The following is a 6,583-nucleotide window of genomic DNA, read 5'->3' on the forward strand; positions in this document are numbered from 1 at the left end:
AAACGGCAGCCTCGGTTGTTAATTCGCCGAAAGGGCCCTCGATGACCACGTTCGCGATCGGCAAGCACACACTCTGTTCCTCAACTACCTGTCGGATCCATGCACACTGTCCTGTATAGTCGGAAGGCGATACATACGCCGGATGGACAACATCCATCGTTGCGGCCGAATCGCGCAGTACCTTGCAAGGCTTCCCGTTGACTACTAGGTCATGCAGGTAGGGTTCTAAAAGCTGCATATTTTCATCGCAGTCCCTGACATACGAGAAAGCAATCTTTTCTTTCCGGCAGTTGACGGCAATGTGACCCTGCTCATTACACCTAAAGCATGTGAGCGGCTTCCTAGCCTCAAGCTTATTCTTTGTGTTCTGCACGTTGGTCACTTCCCCACTTTTCTCACTGCCGTCCTTTCTAGGGAATTTGCCTGAAGAAACCTTCATTTCTTCGTTTCCAACTCTAGCAAAGTGCCTTTCCTGACGGTTTTTCACACTGAACTTGGGATTGCGGGGCCTATCCACTGCTGGGTTGCTGAATTGTCGGCGCGAAGCATACTCCTCAATAAGTTCGGCAGCTTCAGTTGCCGACTTAATTTCGCCTCGGTCCTGTAACCAATTTCTTTCTTTTTCTGGGAGGCAGTTATAAAACTGCTCCAAAAGAATTCGCTCGACTACAGCGTCCCTATCACTGTAGGAATCAGTGCTCTTTAGCCACTCGCCCAAATTAACTCTTAAATTGTACAGGAATTCAGGGTAACTCTCGTCCCTGGACTTAGTAGCGTTCCGAAAACGTTGTCTGAACGCCTCGGCGCTAAGCCTATACTTTCTCAGAAGGCAAGCTTTGACCTTCTCGTAGTTGTCCGCGTCCTCCTTGCTTAGCCGCGCGACAACCTCCGCTGCCTCGCAGGGCAGAACCGTCAATAATCTCTGAGACCAAGTGTCTCGCTGGAAGGACAGTTTTTCGCAGGTTCGCTCAAAGTTAGCCAGATACAGACCGATATCCCCTGATATCACATATGGCTGCCTGTACTTTGACATCTTGAAATCTGCCTCCTTGTTGAGAAGAGGTACCGCTAGCTGGGGACAATTGCCCGACCTCTTGCTCAACTCTAGTTCTAATTTCCGGAGCTCAATTTCTAGCTTCTTTTCCTCTCTTTCCCGCTCTTTCTGCTGTCTGAGCTGTTCCTTTTTTTGCCCGATGAGGTTCCATGCTTCACTGAGCTCCTCATCATCGGTTCCCAGATCAGTGATTGCCTTTATAATCAAGGGTTTTCGTGCCAAACCACTTGTATCAATTCCCAATTCCTCACACAATAGCAACAGGTCCGGTTTCTGCAGCTTTTGTAGGTCCATGATCGCTCCGAGTGTCGGCTACTTCCAAAACAACAGTGCAAACTACCAAACCTAAAGGCGTTTCAACACTTTTTACCAGTTCTAAAATCTAACCCTGTTCTAGAACCTGGTCCACATCAGAAGAAAAGCCAAGCACTCACCCACACATGCGATCGATGTTCCGAGCTGCTCTCTTGTTGGCCGATTGTTGCTCCTGCTTGTTGCTTGAGATGCCACCTCCGATCACAAGATGTGGCTTGTAGATTCTGATCCACCTCGAATCACCAGATGTTGTAGCTTGTAGATCCAGATCCCACCTCCAGTCATCAGATGTTGTGGCTTGTAGATTCAGATCCCAACGCTGGTCACCAGTCGTTGTGCTTGTAGATTCAGATCCCACCGCTGATCACCAGTTGTCGTGACGCTGGGGCTACGTCGACCCGGCCTTCACTTGGTAGCGTGCAGAGACTCGGGGTTGAAGAAGGACTGAATCTTCGAAGTTGGTGAAATATGTACAAGCAGGTTTAATGGCACTTTGAGAAACTTATTTACAAGATTATTTACACGAAAAAGAAGGGTACATCAGCAAAATGGCAAGCGTTAAGAGTTCATAGCGAGAAGCGACTGGATGAGCCGTTTACCCAGGGCCCAGAGCGACATTTCGTGCTCTGCAGCGTCCTTAAAACCCCCCCTATGTCCAGCCCCTCTCTGAAGATGCTGACCAACCAAATCCAGGGCACGCCCCTCAGATATCGGCATCCAATCGAACACATCACTGCACTGATGGTCTGAAGCACTGACTGGTCCGGCATTGTTTCGTTGGGCGTGATCACTTGTTGGTGGGAAAAGCTTGGGAACGGCGAGGAGAGGAGGTACATTTCTATTCTTCAGCAAAGAAACCACAGGCTGGTTCTGACAAGTGGTTTTACTTCTCAGAAACCCGAGTGCACGTGGCGCCGCATCCGCTCCCAGCATTGTCCGTTTTCGACAATTGCAAATCTTTCCTGCATTCCTGGGAAATCACTTAATGGCTGTATGCGTCATGCTCCTTTCTTGTCCTGCACGTCAGCGGACATGTCACTCTGTCGTCTCCTTTGGAAAGTAGACATTCCTCACTGGACGATAGGGCTTCTCGACTGGAAGGGTGAACAAAAGAAAGAAAGCACTTCCTGCATTTCCCGCAGGGGGACGTTTCTTTGTGTTTTTCCAGACGTTCTCTTGACAGGGTCAATTTGGCATTTGCAGGCCTCCACAAAGCAAAACAGGCTTACAAAACAGGATTCCTGGAAACAGGCTCACTTAGAGCCATTGGACCATCACCACATATTCACAATACTTTTCCATGCCCACAGGCGAACAATAGAGCGCGCAAATGCGGATGCACGGTCGTAACAGTGTGAATTCAAGCGTATTCACACAAGCGCTTTGACATTAATGAACTTAGAATCAGAAGAAACCTATAGAGACGGGCGGCAGTGAGGAAGTCTCATCATTTCGCTAGTTTCACCTTCAACCCCCCCCCCCCCCCCCCGTTTAACCACATGCCAAAAAAGCGCAAAATAGATAATGACGGTTGGAACAACTGCTTTTTTCTTATATGCGTATTCTTCCCATCTCTTGTGGTAGTACAAGAAGCGAACGTATTCGGTAAATTCCTGGCGCAAAGGAATTCCCCTATTTATTTCCCTTGGTAGTGAAATAAAACGAGACTGGATTTCGCAGTCTCTGCTGCTCTCTATACAGCCTCGCGGCCGTGCAGACACGTATAGTACATTGTGAATCGACGAAAACTAGAGCTGGCCTTCGCGCGTCCAGACTCAAACGGTGGCAAAGCATCATCCCACCTACGTTCCCCACCATTTCTAGGATGCACGTACGCCTCGCTAGCCTTTTTCAGTCACCCGGCCACGCGATCAAGCGGCCACATGACGAAGCGCCCGCGTGAGCAAATCTTCTTACCATAACAGGGGAGGAGGTTAATCGCATCACAGACTCCAAGCGGCATCACAAGAATCAGGGCTGCCTTCGACGCTATCACCTGCTTTCCCGTTTCAGCCTCTTGATCCTGCTGCTGCTCCTGTTGTACAGCCTTTCAACACCTCCGCGCTGATGCAAATGGAAACGCAAGTCCCTCGTCGGCAGAACAGGGCACCTAAAGTAGAATTATTTGATTTAGATGCTTGTAAGTGCATGGCGAAATACATAGCGTTAAGATGTGAACTAGGCCGGCCACCTCAATGATGCTTGCACTTTATAAAAATCAAGTGACGTTCGTGCCACGCCACACACTTATCTCACACACAGTGAATGGTCAAAGAAGTCTCTGTACAGGCGTCTTGTACTTTGTCCACACCACCAATACATATTTTGCGAGATATTAGACAGGTTTAAAGGGACAGTACTCGAAAAAAGCGGCGCCCGCTGCGCGGTAGCACGGCAGAATTATGCCAGCATGATTGTCAATGTTGACTGATTAAATTTAGACATACATGCATCCATATCGCAAGACTGAGAGCGCCAAATTAAAGTTTATTTAGCAAGAAAAGTTAATTTTATGGGCTTATTTTGTTTATCCACTTCAGAGTGGACAAAAAAAAGGCATTTATTGGCTTGAAACGTATATTACATACTTCTCCCCGCAGTGTTCGTATTTTAAGCTCGAGGCAATAAATCGCTCTCGGGCTGGATTCTGACTGCACACAGTTTGTCCCGTTTAACTTGACCAAGCTTGGCAAGCTTGGCCAATAAAGTTCGCGGACCGTATAAAGCTATGAAGAATGCCGCACCATTTGCAAACAATGTCCCAAGGCAAGATAAGATGCACTGTCGAAACACACGGAAACTGTCTAGTCCAGAACCACGTTAAACGGACGCGCACTCCTTTTCGGGCGGCCTATGGTGACCGTGGTTAAGCTAAAGCATGACATGATGCTGCCTAATTTTTCTGGGACTATGCGCTTCCATCTATGCTTCCTGCAAAACGATACTCAGAACTGATCCTCTAATTAACGATATGTCACTCTTGGGCCGCCCTGTGCCGCACATCAAGCGTTATCACTGCGCTGCACAGAGATCACTCACCCAGCTTAGGCTTAGACTGAGCTTTATAATTCTGTCTGAGGTGAACGACGACATCGCACATATATGCGGCCACAAAATTTCCCGTTACTTTATCAGAAAAGCGCTCAGGGACTTACCCAGACTCCAAACCAAGGAGAGAAGTCCCATGCTTCTCCTCGATTGGCGGCATGATCGTCGGATTTACCTGCTTCCGCGCATCTGCCATTGCCTGTGATGGTGAAAGAAAAAAAAAAGGATCTTCAGTTACTAACTTATCTTAAACTCTGGTAGAAAACCACCTAACATTTCGCAAAAAAAAAAAAAAAAAAAAAACTCACGTCCTCGCGTATTTTGTGCCTTGCGAATGTTACACAGCGACTATTTGGCAGGTGTTAATGATAAAGCCACTCGGCTGTCATTATACCGAGAGCGAACGAGTAGGAGGGGTGCAGGTCGCGGTACCGCTTTCACAGCGCCTGCAATGCGCTTGAAATGGCTCATTAAGAAATTTTATTTTTTTTTTTTTATTTAAGCATACTGTAAGCCTTGCTAGGCTCTTACAGGAGTGGGTGAACTAATGGGACCGTTATACAGAATGAAAAACATCAGAAAATGTTTTTGTAGTCACTTGACCAGGCAACATGACCTGCCACCTGGTCCAATACGGCAAGGTACTGTAGACAATGTATACTGAATTCATATAACTGCACCTTGCACCTGAGCTAACCATATCAAGGGTGCTCTGATAACAGAAACAACGTTAAAACTTCACGCTCCCAACTAAGGTGCTATGCCTGAGGAAGGATATTTGTCCCAAGAAACCCGAATCCTTGTGCAATTATGCGCTGCCTTCGTTGCATCAGGAACGCAGGTTTATTCCAAGGGTTTTTCCTTCAATGTACCCCTCCTACTCCCCAAAGAAATAAAAGTTTATATATCGCTGAGAGGATGAAAAATTGAGGAAAAAACCGAAAACAAAACGCCCTCTACGGGGAGCCTCGTGGATTTATTGCACTTCTACCCATTTGGCTCCTATAGTTGGGCAGACAAGCTAACAATCGCAGTTCCTGTTTACCGATAGTGTAATCACAAGGAGCGCCGAGCGCTTGAACACCAACCGTTATACAGCATGAAGCAACAACAAGAGAGGCAGTGAAAACACATGCAGTGCTGATGATGGCCCACTCCTGCTGCTCACACTCGTGTAACATATAGATAAGCAATGTTGGCACACCTATAATTCTTCCTCGGTGTACTGACTCCGCAAGAGTGTTCCAGTTCGTGTTTTGCGAACCACTGCGACGCATAAACTAGAAGCTCTGCGCCGCAGAGAAAATCATACGAAATCAAAGAGTAGAAGATGGGCTACTTGCTTTCAGCAAACTTTTGCCACCATGCGCCACTGAGAACTCACCGATGCTATAAAAAAAACAAAAACTCATACCATGCCCAAAGCAAATAGACTTACAGGGCAGAGGGAGACCACGTTGACAATTTCGGATATCTTTTGGGAAATCAGAAACTGGCGACAGTGCCCTCTATCTCAAGCAACGCGGCTTATCGGTCCAATCAGACAACCCATTTTGCACTTTTGTTGGTATACAAAGAAGATTCCCAAACACTAGAAGTGTGAGCCTAAAATAAGACAGTCAGCCTGACCCCCTCATCCCGAAGATTTGTTTTTCTCTGAACAACCCCAACAAACAGTTCACTGACAAACACGGCACTCGGTCATGCGTAACTGAGTTAAAGATCATAATCTGCTCAAATATGCTCTAAGCACAAATTTCCCACCTGCTGTAAGGCTCATCCATGAACACGAGCTGCTTTGTGAGGTGTAATTGGCACCGGAAACTGCTTTCTCGCTGCAGCATCGGTGTTTCGTCCGCCAGGCGCTGCTCTCATTTTCCGGCGCAAGGCCACTATTAAAAAATAGGCATAACTATTAACTGGGTTGTCGCAATCAGTCTATCTGTAACGGTTGGCCCCTGTGTCACGTCGGCGGAAAGAAGAGGAGAAGTGCGGACGTGGAGGAAATTTCGGAGGACACTTAGTGCTCAAGGATTGGCGGAATAGCATTAGTGGCCACCCTCTGCTGCTCCGTTCCCGTTCAGGTTAATCCACTGCGCCATTCCCTTCTTGAGAAATGCCTGAATTTGTGCCTCTATTTCACACATACTCTCCAGCATCCAGTAG

General features: G+C 47.3%; 1 long non-coding RNA gene across 1 annotated transcript; it reads right to left on the reverse strand.

The window, feature by feature from the left end:
• Positions 1 to 3,299: 3,299 nt before the first annotated feature.
• LOC146185909 (uncharacterized) lies at positions 3,300 to 6,305 on the reverse strand. The gene is made up of 3 exons (XR_014707829.1): positions 6,182 to 6,305; positions 4,525 to 4,616; positions 3,300 to 3,479 (listed from the first exon to the last, which is right to left on the reverse strand). It is a non-coding gene; the product is annotated as an uncharacterized LOC146185909 (long non-coding RNA).
• Between the last annotated feature and the right edge of the window lie 278 nt (positions 6,306 to 6,583).

Source organism: Amblyomma maculatum, chromosome 6, assembly GCF_055883805.1.
Source record: "Amblyomma maculatum isolate TAMU_Amacu chromosome 6, ASM5588380v1, whole genome shotgun sequence".
Taxonomy (NCBI): Eukaryota; Metazoa; Arthropoda; class Arachnida; order Ixodida; family Ixodidae; genus Amblyomma; species Amblyomma maculatum.